Raw genomic sequence first — 12491 nt, forward strand, 5'->3', positions numbered from 1 at the left:
TATCCTTGCATGTTGCTGTTTTTCTCTTGTTTTGGCCGCAGAAAGTACATCCCCAGCATACTACACTGGAAAGACCTTATTGCCAGTCAGTTCAGCTCATATTCATATTTCTTTTTGTCAATCTCTCTCTCTCTCTCTCTCTCTCTCTCTTTTTCTCTCAGTCTTTCCCTATGTAGGACAGTGCATGTGTATAGATATATTTTCAGTGTATCGGTCCCCGGAAAGTAGAATTGGAGATCATCCAAGGAACAGATTGTCCCACTTTTACGTCCTGAAAAAGTGGAGCGGCCAAGTTCTGTCCTCTATATCCCTCTCTTTGACTGGGTCCCCACCCTACAGCCTTTTTCATACGACCAATGACGAAGAACCGTCAAGAACACGCCGGGCCTCCTCCAGTGCAAAATGGACAGAATGAGCCACTAACATGGAGAGGAGAGGGCAGTTAGGTTTATATGAATGGTCTGACGTAGGAGTTTACGGGGGAAGGGCTAAGCTGAGATCTACCCTGCATCATCATCAGCACTCATTAAGGTTGGACAGCATAATTAAAAGATCCTGTGAGTTTTAGTGTTTACATTCTCCAAAACAAAAGTTTAAAGAGATCCACAGAGGAATTTATTCACTTCATTTACCCTTGCAGTGACGAGGCTTGGCATTTTCAGGCTGTAATTAAATCCGTGGCTCATAAAATCCGGCGAAATGCGAGTGTTTAATTGACAATCCTAGCATACTGGATTCATTTTAAAGACGGATAACAATGCCAGCAGTAGATACATCCTCTGTGCACCCAGACACCGGCAATTCCCGCAGCGAGGATGGAGGTGGGGGATGGTGGGGTGGGGGGGGTGATCCTATCAAACACAAACAGATGCGTTTAAATCAGCTGCTTATCTCATGCTGATCAAACAAAAAAAACGCTAACACTGCTATCGGGTGATTAAATGGATGATTAAAATAATTACCCCCAGCTCTCCATTTCACATACAACATCCTTCTTCTTTCATCTGCAGGCCAAAAACCTCACCAAGGACTGCCCTTCTTGTTTTTCTTTGTAGAAAGGGGCCACAGTTGTGCCCCCCATAAGTTACTTGCCGCTAACCTGATGTTTCGAGCACAGTCGACAGTTTTTTAAGGAGCAGTCAAACACATCTGTGCTGGAAAAATGTCCTGAGGAAAGCAGCGTTAAGCGCCAGACCAGTCAGCCCGAGCCTGGCTGGCGGTCTTGTGTAGATCAAAGTGGGCTATCTTTCCCCTCAGACTGGATATAATTGGGTCAGGTGGAGCGTGCACTGATGGCCTCGCTCGGGCTAAACTTGGTTGGTTGGGCCGGGAGACCTCAATGCAGCACCGATTTAGGAGTGAACATCCCCCGTGCTATTTTTGAGACTTCGCTCTAACTATAAACATTCATCTGATAGCACGGCTTAGTTGTTTTGTTGCCCACACAACAAAGTGACAAGAAAAAAGGAAATCTAAATCAGGGTTCCTCAGCTTCTCCTTTTTTTGGCCCATGACCTTGTTTTCATAAGTTATGGTTAAGTTTGTGTGATAACAGCAGAGTTTTTGTATATTTTAAGATCTTTTGACTCTGAATATAATATTAAAATGCTCCTCCATTTGAAGACAGAGGACCCTCCCTAAATTAAAATCTGCACTTTCACGCTTCATGCAACATTACACAAGCATATTCTGCATGCAGTTTTGCTATTAAACACCCTAATCCAGGTCCATGTGCGTGTGTCTTGCAGCAACGCTGAGTCCAAGCTTGTTTTGTGCAACTGGTGTGTGCTAGTGGATTGAACCCAGTATCTTCACCAGCTTGACTGCTTCGCCTAACTGCATTAAACTGTGGTGCAGTGCTGACACGTACAATACAAACAACATTCAGCAGTCATGTTTTTTCAACAGTACCCCCTGTTGTCTGTTAAAACACGAGCTTCCCTTTCACTCGCTGCAAACGGAGTTACAAAAAGCTCATTAAAATGTCAAGAAAGCAGAGACTTCAGAGGCGACTGTACAGCAGGTTTCCTTCTGTTTCTCAACAACAAAAGAAGCAGCAGGAAGAGCAACAGCGAAGAAGTCAAAACATTTCCAACCAGGATAGGCGTCCTTGCATTCAGCAAACTTTTCAAGGAAACCCTTTTCTTTCTATACTAATGGCAGAGCGTCAAATGCAATGAAAAGCATGGCACAAGCAAACTAGTCAGACATACGGATATGAGCGCAGGTTTTGCGGCTTTGGGGTGGATTTTATGGCCACAAATTAAGTGTCCGCTAGTGACAGTTTCACTTACCTTGCACATCCAGTGACTTAAAGATAACTCTGAGAGACAAAAATCAACAAGGTACTAATAAATGCTGTTAGACATGGCTGACAAAGTGAGAACCATGTCAGTGGCTGTCAGGACCCATTAAAGTTTATCCACCTTCCATGTAACGGAGCGTAATTCATGCTACAGTCTGGAGAAGCCTTCATTATTAACTTTGCAATTTCACTTTATACCGCTGTGCTCTCCGAGTCAAGAACTTTGTAATAAATCTTAATCTGAAACCAGGAACAGTTAAGCTAAAGGAGAAAGATGATCTCTAACATTTATCCCTGCTTGGTAGCAAATGGGAACGTCACTTCTTATTTTCTTTTCCAAACTAAGGTTAGATGTTGGACAGAAAAGACATGTTTTTTTTTTTTCTTTTTGCACCTGTTCTTCAGTGTGACAAGATCTGCACCACCTCATTACAGCTCTGAAGTGAGCCAGAAGGGCCTGGAAAAAAAGCAACTGAAGGAAACAGTGAGGTTAATGAGCTGAAACAATTATACTAAGACCTAAAGGTGTGCGATCACCCACTTGCGCTGGAGCTCTGTCACCTTATGATGCATTACTTCTGTTTTTATGTAATAAAGAAGATTGAACTCTCGCTTGGTTTCTGCAGCAACAGCTGCCAAGAACACAGAAGTGTGTTCCTCTTTTTTTAAAGATGCTTGTAATCAGGGCATCTGAAATGCAGCTGCTTCTCTCTGAGACGTCTTCGTTAAACAACTGCGACTTAATGGTTCAATCATTAATTTGAAGTTGCGTTCAGAAACGGTAAAGCTCAAGGTGTTTGAGTTTTTCATTATGGCGGATATGTTGCAGTTTGCTGGCATCTATTTTCATGGCTTACGGCAACTCTCCAGATCTTTCCCCTTGGGGAAATCTCCCTGTATGTAATAATGAAAAGCCTGCAGAGTCAGGGGAAACAACTCGTCTCTCCTGTTTCTTCTTAATGAGCACAACAATGAGACTCTATCGACTCCACAAATAACAATTAGAAGTGCATTAAAAAATTACTTTTCAAGGTTATTTGATGACAACTAAATGTTAAGCAGAGAGTGAGCCACGCCAGTTTTTTTTTTTTTCCAACCAGATTTTGCAAAGTTTCCTCTGATATACACGGCACTTAATATTTGTGTGTAAGGGTAAAATATGCGCAAGTTTATTTTGCTTATGTATTGGTTTTTCATAGCTCCATACTCCTGTGGGGCTGATTTACAGGGTATTTTGTTTCAAGGTTTGCATTTCTGCCTCATATATACAGTAGAAGCTTGTCGCTAATGGAGCCTAGCTGTATTCTTCCACAGCAGTAAGCTGTCACTGGAAATAGTCGCTCAGAACGTCTGTTTTTTTGTCCTACACTTGCTCCATACCAAACCCTGGGGTATTGCAGGGCTGTATAGCATTGTCACATCTGCTACACTGACCAGGCTGCTAATGGACTCCCGCTCTTCCCGATTGAGGAGGACAGGGCAGGAGGCAGGAAAGAACACCGAGACGGGACAGGATGAATCGGAAAACTTGATTTCTGAGACTCTCATCTCCGCTGACACATCGAGCCGTTTGGCTGGTCCAGCGTATTTCATCTTCCACTCAATTGCTTCATAATCACATTCTCTTTTGGCATTACCCACATATTATGTATAATCGCTCAGTCCCTTACTGGCATTGATATTGTCGCCCAGCTTCCTTTTGTTCCATTATGATCAATTGTTCTGTGTTTTGAGGAGGCCATTAATCTTCCTTTGCCCACTCTGCTCCAAATTGCCCTCTTTGTTTATTTTCTCCCTCTCCCAAATGAATTCCCCTCAGTGCAATTCTGCCATAGAAGAAAAGTATGCTTTTAAAGCCAGCGTTGCTTGTTGTGCATTAAACAGTCAGGCCAGTCTTAGGAGGTTGTACGAAGTCAATTAAGTGGTATCTAAAGGATGAAAGGGCACAGAGTTGGAAAGCATCACTGGTGCACAGCTCTAGCTAATACTCTGGTGCACTTTTTTCACCCAAGCCTGAACCAAATGAGGCGTTTAGGTGTATGTGTGTGTGGCTGCACGCGCATGGCAATCGGTTCTCTAGGGTCCTTAGAGGGTTTCCACCTTTCCACCAGCTGACACCATAAATACTGCGAGCAGGCAACGATTTTGACAAGTCGCAGCTAAACGAGTGTGTGAAATGTGGGTGTTGATGAGCTCCCGTTTGATTCTGCTCACCTTTCCATTTCAGCGCCTTTTTCTTTCTGAACTCATCCCAGCAGAAGTGTCTGGGCGGTAATAATACAAGCATGTAGGTAGCTTTTACATAAGCATAAGTATTAATCGTTTTTTTCTCCAAACGTCCACTTCTAACTTACTCTATCAGCTATTCCACCATTTCTTGTATTCATGGATCACCGTCATATTACAGGCCATGACTGACTTTGTAAATGGGGGTAATAGTGAGCGATAGTCACAGTCCAAAAATTTATGGTTATAACTCAAAGTGGAGTCAGATTACCAGCTCATCTAGAATAAATGGTTCTCACTAAGTTCTGGGCCCAGGTAGCTCTTCATAATGTTAAGACCTATTTAGCTAATTTGGCTTAATGTCACCTAAGAACGTGGACAGAGTCAAGAATTTCTGTGTTTTCCAATGAGCCAAGCAGGAACTGAGGGGGACGTATTAAAAGATACGCCTGTTCCATTGTTGTAAACAGTCCACATGTGTAAATATGTACTTTCTCTTAATCAGAGCACTCCCACAGGATGACAGCTCTAGGGGTGCCACGTGGTCTGCAGCGACACATTCCTCAACCCTTCATTCTCCCCTCCGTTTGCTGCTTTTTGTTTCATCATGTTAACATTGACAGTGTCTTAAAAACATCCTCTAGATGAAGTGAAGGTCAAAGCCAGAGTGCATACATTATGTTTAGAATGTAAATAAAATGCTCTGGGTGGCAGAGGGCTGTGCTGATGGAGGCTGAGCAACAGCACAGTCTTTAACAGGAAGGTGTTTTGTGGACTCCTTGGCTCCTGGTCCCAACCCCCCGGGGGGCTCTAGGAAGCCACCTTGAGAACCACTGACTTTCAATTTTCTTTGCACAGAATCAAGTAACAACACAATTTTTCTCACTGCACTAAAAGGAAGGTCAAGGTCACAGTATAATAGCATTGGAGAACTCGGCATTAACCTTTAAGCCTGTATTTGGTGACAATGGGGAGAAAAAAGAATCACAATTTTCCGCAGGACAGAAAAACCTCCGGCAGAACCGGGGAAGGCGTCCATCTGCCCGGCTAGAATATCACCTAAACAGGCAGTGTTGTAACTGAACTTCCAAGGTTTACATCTCCCGTGAGCAAACAAATACATAACGATCGTTCCACATGCTGAATGCTGTTACTTTATCTATTAAAGTGTGCATTACATTAGAGCAGTCTGCGCTCACTGATTCATCCTACAGCTGTGAGGGAGTAATTTGCTCAGTTGCTACAGACTTTTCTTTAGAGGCACTGTGACTTTTTTTTGTTTGTTTTCTGTCCCACTTTTCTCTTCCTACCCACCTACATAAAACATGTGAATTAGACCTCAGAGGACATGCATGCCCCCCCTCGCCGTCACAATTTCAGCAGCTTCTCCTTCTAAAGCACTGTGACTTTCACCTCGCCGCTAAATATCATTTCCTTCCCTTACATTTACATTCACACAATAAAGATGTTAATGCTCCTTTGTATTGCAAACACTTTATATTAGTTTAGTTGTGTGATACACACACAGCGGTTCTCATTCAGTTACATTCTGTAAGTATCGAGGAACACAAAAAACTAAATACCTCTCGGTCTGTGGTTCAGGCTGTGTTGCTCCTTGTTGTATCCGTAGTGACCTCCTTCATAAACCACAAAGAGAGTAAAAAGGGACCAGGATTAAAGAAATGAGAGAAAGATCCAGTCAATAAAATATAGATGAGGGGAAAAAATGAAAAAGTGATTTGCCTTTTTCTCTTTCAAAATCACATTTTCACGCCTTCTAGTCTTTAAATATGCATCGGTATGAGCCAGCCCGAGCTCCTGTATTGTGCAGCTTCCCTTTCTCTTTTTCATTCACACACACACACAAACACACACACTCTTTCACCTACTCTATGCCCTGGTATAGCTTCTCTCTTCCCCTCCCTCTCTCCGTGTTGCACACACATTCATGCACTCCCTCTCCAGCATTGCATACTCTCTTTCTGTCTTACTTCAGCTGCTAGATTGATCTCTCTCTCCTCCATTCTCCTTCCTCTCTGTGTACCCACTCTTCACCATCTGTCAGTTGTTCTCTCTCTCCCTCTCCCTCTCTTTTTTTCATACCCAAGTGCTCTTCTGTTCAATTATCCCCAATTTTCTTCATTATTCTCCCTCATTCTTTCAGTTTTTCACGGTCCCACCACCTCTCCGGCGCTCCATAGCTCCTCTCCTATTATTTCAGCCAATTTATCAATCAGATACACTCACGTCACTGATTTCCACCTTTTATCTGTCCCACACACAATCCGGGCATGTGTTTGCACACTGCACAGCTCCCTTTGTCTCCTTGATGCTGAAAGGTCATCAAAAAATACCAAAAAAATCTGTTTGTGTTTGGGAACTTTCCAGTGATAAATATAGCAGGCGTGCTGCCTTGTTTTAGCATGTTTGCAGCTATATGTGCAGCATTTACCAACCAGTCAAGCGCTGTGATAACCGCTGGTGTCCGACTTTGAAGAATCTGTGAGGGTTGGTGCATCTTTGTGTTGTTTTCTCAGCTGTCTTGCCGTGCTGGCACTTCTTCCCCGATCCCAGTACAGTGGACGTGTTAGCCTTTTCTACAATCGGAATATTCAAAGAAAATTAGAAGTGGTTACCCTGAATGACCTAATAAACCTGAAATTCATTTAACAAGCTAAGAAACTGCTAGTTTATGTTCACACAGTACTTCACTGTGATGGCTGCAGTTACAGCCACACAGAGGTAATATCTACAAAACATCAGTGTTACAGTAGAGGCTTACACATAACGCTACACTTATATTTTTCTTTTTTAAATATAGGATTTAATTTACAGGATAATAAAGAATTGGTGTGGTTTAGAATGAATTTACTTATAGAATCACATAATACGGTATTCAAAAATAAGTGTGCACATTTTAGCCTACACACTGTTGTGTATGATTTAATCTTTCTTTGCTTTCTGAGTTACCTCAGTGACAGCTGCTCCAGTCCCCTGGTTGATGAGCTAACAGGTGGAAAAGGGGCGGAGCAAGCCTATATGGAGACCTGCAAATTTGGTCATACCACAACTTTGGATCATTGGGGGGGGGGGGATGTAATTTATTATGTTACTTTCAGTCAGGTTTTTGTGTGTTTTACCCCTTTTTGTGTTTTTGTGGGCTGCCCTTTGCCCTGTTCAGGTAGGTCTGTTTGTTTGAGTTAGTAGCATTGTTTGGTGTCAACTTTTGAGTAGAGGTCTGTTACGTTGCCCTCTTTTATGGGCCCAAGATTTAGATTTTTCTGTGTAATTTAACCAAGTTTGTTATGGAGTTAAATGTTAAATAAAAAAACTTTCCGTCACTGCTCGGTCCGTCACATTCACAGTGAAAAGGCTTTTTATCTACTTCTTGTTCTAAAACACAGAGATGGAAATGTCTTATTTGCTGTCATGACTGAAATTTAAAAACAAGTCTTTTATGACATGTTTAAAAATGTTGACATCAACACCTACCTGATTATAACTGCTGTTGCAGAGATTGGGAAGGCATGGTAACGGTTCTCCTGGGAATTATGCTGCTACTATCAAACAATCTTTACTTTAAATTTACTCAAACAGGAAGAGTTGGTTAAATCCTACTAAACCTTTCATCTCTTTTCACCATCCATGCTCCAAAACCCTAAAAATTATAACAGCAGTTATTTTTGTCAATACTGATTTTATTTTAATTTCTACATGGCTAATATTTGACTTTTGAAAAGACCAGCACTCTCGGAAAAAAGACGGACTCATAGGCTGTCATCAGCGTCCTTTAACAAGGAAACAAATAAGATAATGACACCTGCAAGAAAATAAAAAAAAAACATGCCAAAGGTAGCAAACATGTGCCCACAATCAGCATCATTACACACTTCTACAAAAACACTATCAACACAACAGTACACAACAATATTAAAACCACTGGGATATGATGAATCAGAATCAGAATACGTTATTAATCCCAGAGGAAATTATGTGGTCACAGTCGTTCCAAGACAATAAGAAGATGTCGGTGTCGGTTCTCAGTCATCCAGCTCATGGAAGTCTAAGGAGCTTGGAAAGAAAACAACTGGACATCTTCCTTCTTTTTTTCTGAAGACTAGTATTAGAAAAATAAACAAAAACATGTTTCCACTAAAGTTATCAGACACTGGAAAATTCATTCTGTAACTAAGTGAAAAGAACAGCTTAACAGTGCTTCTTCATTCAAGTCTTTATGGTTTTGTGTGGCGTACAAATCCAATATGCTTCAGTTTGTAGCAATAATCTTTTTCATTTACCGCCTCTTTTAAGAGCAGGTATCATGTCTATAATATAAAATAAAGTGACTTACAATTACAATGTGTTTAATTACAATTAATCACAGAAAATTGCCATTTGGGAAACTAGATATGAAAGATAAAGAAGTTCGGGAAGAATTATGGCAATCAGCCCTGATGAATGTATCTCAAGCTCTTAACAGCTTTGTTTGCAAAAAATGGACAAATTCTTAAACAAGTCGCCAACTAAAATATGAGTTTACTGACACATACTGTCTTTTAAACCCTTTAAATAAAGGGGAAAACGTGAGTGGAAAACACCATTTTCAAGACCTCTGTGAGGGGACATTGGAGTTGAGAGCACTATTAGTCTGTATTATGGATATAGTATTTGAATTTTGAAAACATCATGCATTTATTTACCTTCGTTAATGTTTTAGATTTCCTTGAAAATAGGATGATCCAGTCAGGAGAGAGGCCCTGCCTGTCTGTCCAAGCCGAGGTCTGTGGGTACACAAAGGAAACTGTTAATGATCATTAATTATCTATAAGTCTGTCAGTGATCAAAGTTTCTTTGAAGTGAACTAAACATGCCGCAGTCTCATCGGCGGTGACACTGGGCTTTTAGGGAGGGACTGCTATAAAAGAAAGAAATTTGATAATTGTTTTATAATCGTCATGACTAATATTAATCACCCAGTGCTAAGGCAGGTTAGGTCAGGTGTCGCTTGGCTTATTAGTTACAGGAATGTTGAATTCCTCCCTGTTTTGACGTCAGAAAAGGTTGTCGGGGTAGGTTTTTCAGCCATTTTTGGAAAAGCTCAAAAGCTGACGCGAGATCTAAATTTCCAGAGATGATAATTAAAAATCTTATAGTTCTGTTGACGGTGACATTGCATGTAAATTTCCAAAGACCCCACCAGACCACTAGTTTCTGGTGATGTCTGCTTGTTTGTGACAAGCTCAAGGTGTGATTGCGTCACTCTGCGTCCCACTGGGAATCGAGTCGGCATCCTTACATGGCACAGCATCTCCCATGACAGCTACATGTCACCTGCTGCAAGGGCAGGCTGCCAGCAGAGGAAAGGTAAACACTCAGCAGCAGAGCAGCAGAGGCTTCCAGTTGCTTCTGACATTAACCCACAGCCAGCCTGCACCCACATTTCCTGTCCATGACCTACCCACTGAAGCAAAAGATGACATGAACTGTTCACTCACTAAACAGCAAAAGTTGCAAGATTGCTGTCTTCACGAGGTAATAAAAAAAAGATAAATTAGGAAATGATATATTCCGTGCTCTAATGTCAGATAAGTAACTTTATATAACAAGTATTTTTCAGTGAATAGCGTTTATGGCTTTGGAGTGTTTGAGTGAAAAGACTGTCCTGAGGCTTGCTTTATGGCAGCTTTTAGAGCCCATCAAAGAGACGGATGGAGGAAGCAAAGCTCGGCTGAAATACATTAATGTGCACAACAGTACCCTCTGCTAAGAGGAGATGGAGATGAATCCTGCCATATCCAGCCTCTTAAGGACAACATGACACCTGCATTGTTACCCCTGATAAGAGCTCTAGTCGGTGCTCTCCTTTAATGGTGTGCCACTCCATAGTGCATATTCACCACACTTTTCATCCTACCTTGATGCTTACACTGCTTTTGCCACCCGATGTCCTTTTTTTGTCTTTTTTTAATGAGAAACTAGCTTTCTTCCTGCTTTCTGTGTTAACCCTCTCAAGCAAGGAGAGAAAAGTGGGTCATGGGCAGATGGAGCATACAGTAGTAAGAACATGCTGGGGAGATTTTTATTTATTTATTTTCCTGTGTGTTTTAGTGAGTTCAGCTTTTTTTGTAGACGTGGAATCAAAAAGGCAAAAAAAAGAGAAAAGAGGAAGGATGAGAGACAAAATATTGATCTATGAATCTTAAGCTGTGAAGCACTTTAAATTGCTGGTTTGGTGTAAAAACAAAATCAAGTCACAGTTTCAGTGTGAGTGAACTGAAACGCTACAAACCCAACTGCATTCATGTTAGCCAAAGAATAAAAATCCCATTTTATGAGTGCTGCACTCACAAACTGAGACTGATTTGCATATTCACAGCCCTAAATGCAGTTATTCACTCTTAAAATTAAATAGTTTTATATATATATATATTGGACAAGTGCTTAGCATAAAGACATTCAGTAAAAACAGGCTCAGATCTGGCTTAAGGCCCCATTCATGTGTTATTCTCAAGGAAAACTGATGCAGTGCTGGGCTCTGGTGGCCAATTAAAGTAACTGAAATACCACATACATTTTTTTAAGTTATCAGAATAATGTGAGAAAAATAGGTGAAAAGGAAAGCAGTAGAAACAAGCTGTCTTTTAAAAAAGGATTAGACTTTCTATCTTGTCCGCTCTTCTTAAGCATTGCTAAAAAGAGTAAAAAAACCCAAAACCGTTTCCTGTGTTTAAATTCTTGAAAAAAAAAACAGAAGAGGAGAAACTGCACATGGTCAGTTTTTAAGGCAGACGAATCCACTTCTTATTTTGTTAGTTCTTCTTTTATTGAGCTTTGCCTCAATAAGGGGAAGTTGTTTTGGGGTTGTTTTTTTTAACTAGCCCTGAGTTAGCTGTTACATTAGGCCATGGGTGATCTAACACCTAAAACCCCACAGTGTCCTGATGTGACCTGCGCATATAAAGTCACCAATTGTCATGTAACTATTTGACCTGAAGATTATTTCCAGCTTAAGTTTTTAGTGCTACAGTGCAATTTTTAAACCTGAAATGGGGAACTCTAGGTTTGCGTTAACTTAGTGTTTTCCCTGCATATTGAGAATCAGTGGTCACCATAACCTTTTTATTTCTTTTTGATTTGCATCATGTTGTGGTAGCAACAGCAGTACAGCTCATCTCACCATGTTTCTGTTCTCAGTCTTTGTATGGGTTTGCAACAGTTTGAACTGGTGAGAAACTCCAACAGCTTCCCCTGAATTTCTCAGAACTGCTTCATGAAAACCAAATACTGAGCAGAAGGTCAGTTCTGAACACTAAAACTGCAATGCTGGAAGAAACAAAACAAACGCTCCTATTCTAAGAACTTTCATGAGGCAACCTCTTCAGAAATTGCAAAACACTGAATGCATCACATATCTTAATAGGCTGACAAGGCTACCAAAGGGTCCTTCATTTGCTCAAGATAAACACAATGAGGTAGAAAATAAAGAAAAACAAGAGAAACAAGGGTAACGTGTTTAGTGTGTGGCTTTCCTTTCAAGTTAGCTAATGTAAATACAATTGAGGGAGGATAGAGTTAACCGATACACACTCTACTACCCATATAACTCAGGCCACTGGCAAACCACACCATAGTGCTTTTTTTACTCTACCAGACTCAAAGCACTTTATACAACTTGCCTCAATCACACAAGCAGTTTTTTTGTCTATATCTATGCAACAATCAGTATGTCAAATTTTAACATGGAAAAATGGAGCAGCCAGGGATTGAATCACCAACCTCCTGAGCTACAGCCACCCGAGATGGTGGTGAGTGGTCAGAAGGCTCTCTGATGTGGACTGATAGAAGATGGGCTGTAAGTGATGAGGGAGGGGAGTGTGCAAATAATATGAGACGCCTGTGGTCCACGTGAGGTCAGCCAAGATCTGAACAGCAAGGAATTTTAAAGGTCTCTACTGCAGAG

At 41.1% G+C, this 12491-nt stretch overlaps 1 protein-coding gene across 1 annotated transcript in view; it reads right to left on the reverse strand.

Moving 5' to 3' along the window:
• Nucleotides 1–7543, reverse strand: part of LOC116319827 (SH3 and multiple ankyrin repeat domains protein 1-like) — a 47269-nt gene extending 39726 nt beyond the window's left edge. The window contains exons 1-4 of the mRNA XM_039616448.1: nucleotides 7502–7543; nucleotides 6984–7128; nucleotides 6779–6863; nucleotides 6115–6168 (exon numbers count right to left, since the gene is read on the reverse strand). The gene's annotated coding sequence lies outside the window, so the exon portion shown is untranslated. The remainder of the gene's footprint in view (nucleotides 1–6114; nucleotides 6169–6778; nucleotides 6864–6983; nucleotides 7129–7501) is intronic.
• Nucleotides 7544–12491: the final 4948 nt, after the last annotated feature.

Source organism: Oreochromis aureus, linkage group 8, assembly GCF_013358895.1.
Source record: "Oreochromis aureus strain Israel breed Guangdong linkage group 8, ZZ_aureus, whole genome shotgun sequence".
NCBI classification, from domain to species: domain Eukaryota; kingdom Metazoa; phylum Chordata; class Actinopteri; order Cichliformes; family Cichlidae; genus Oreochromis; species Oreochromis aureus.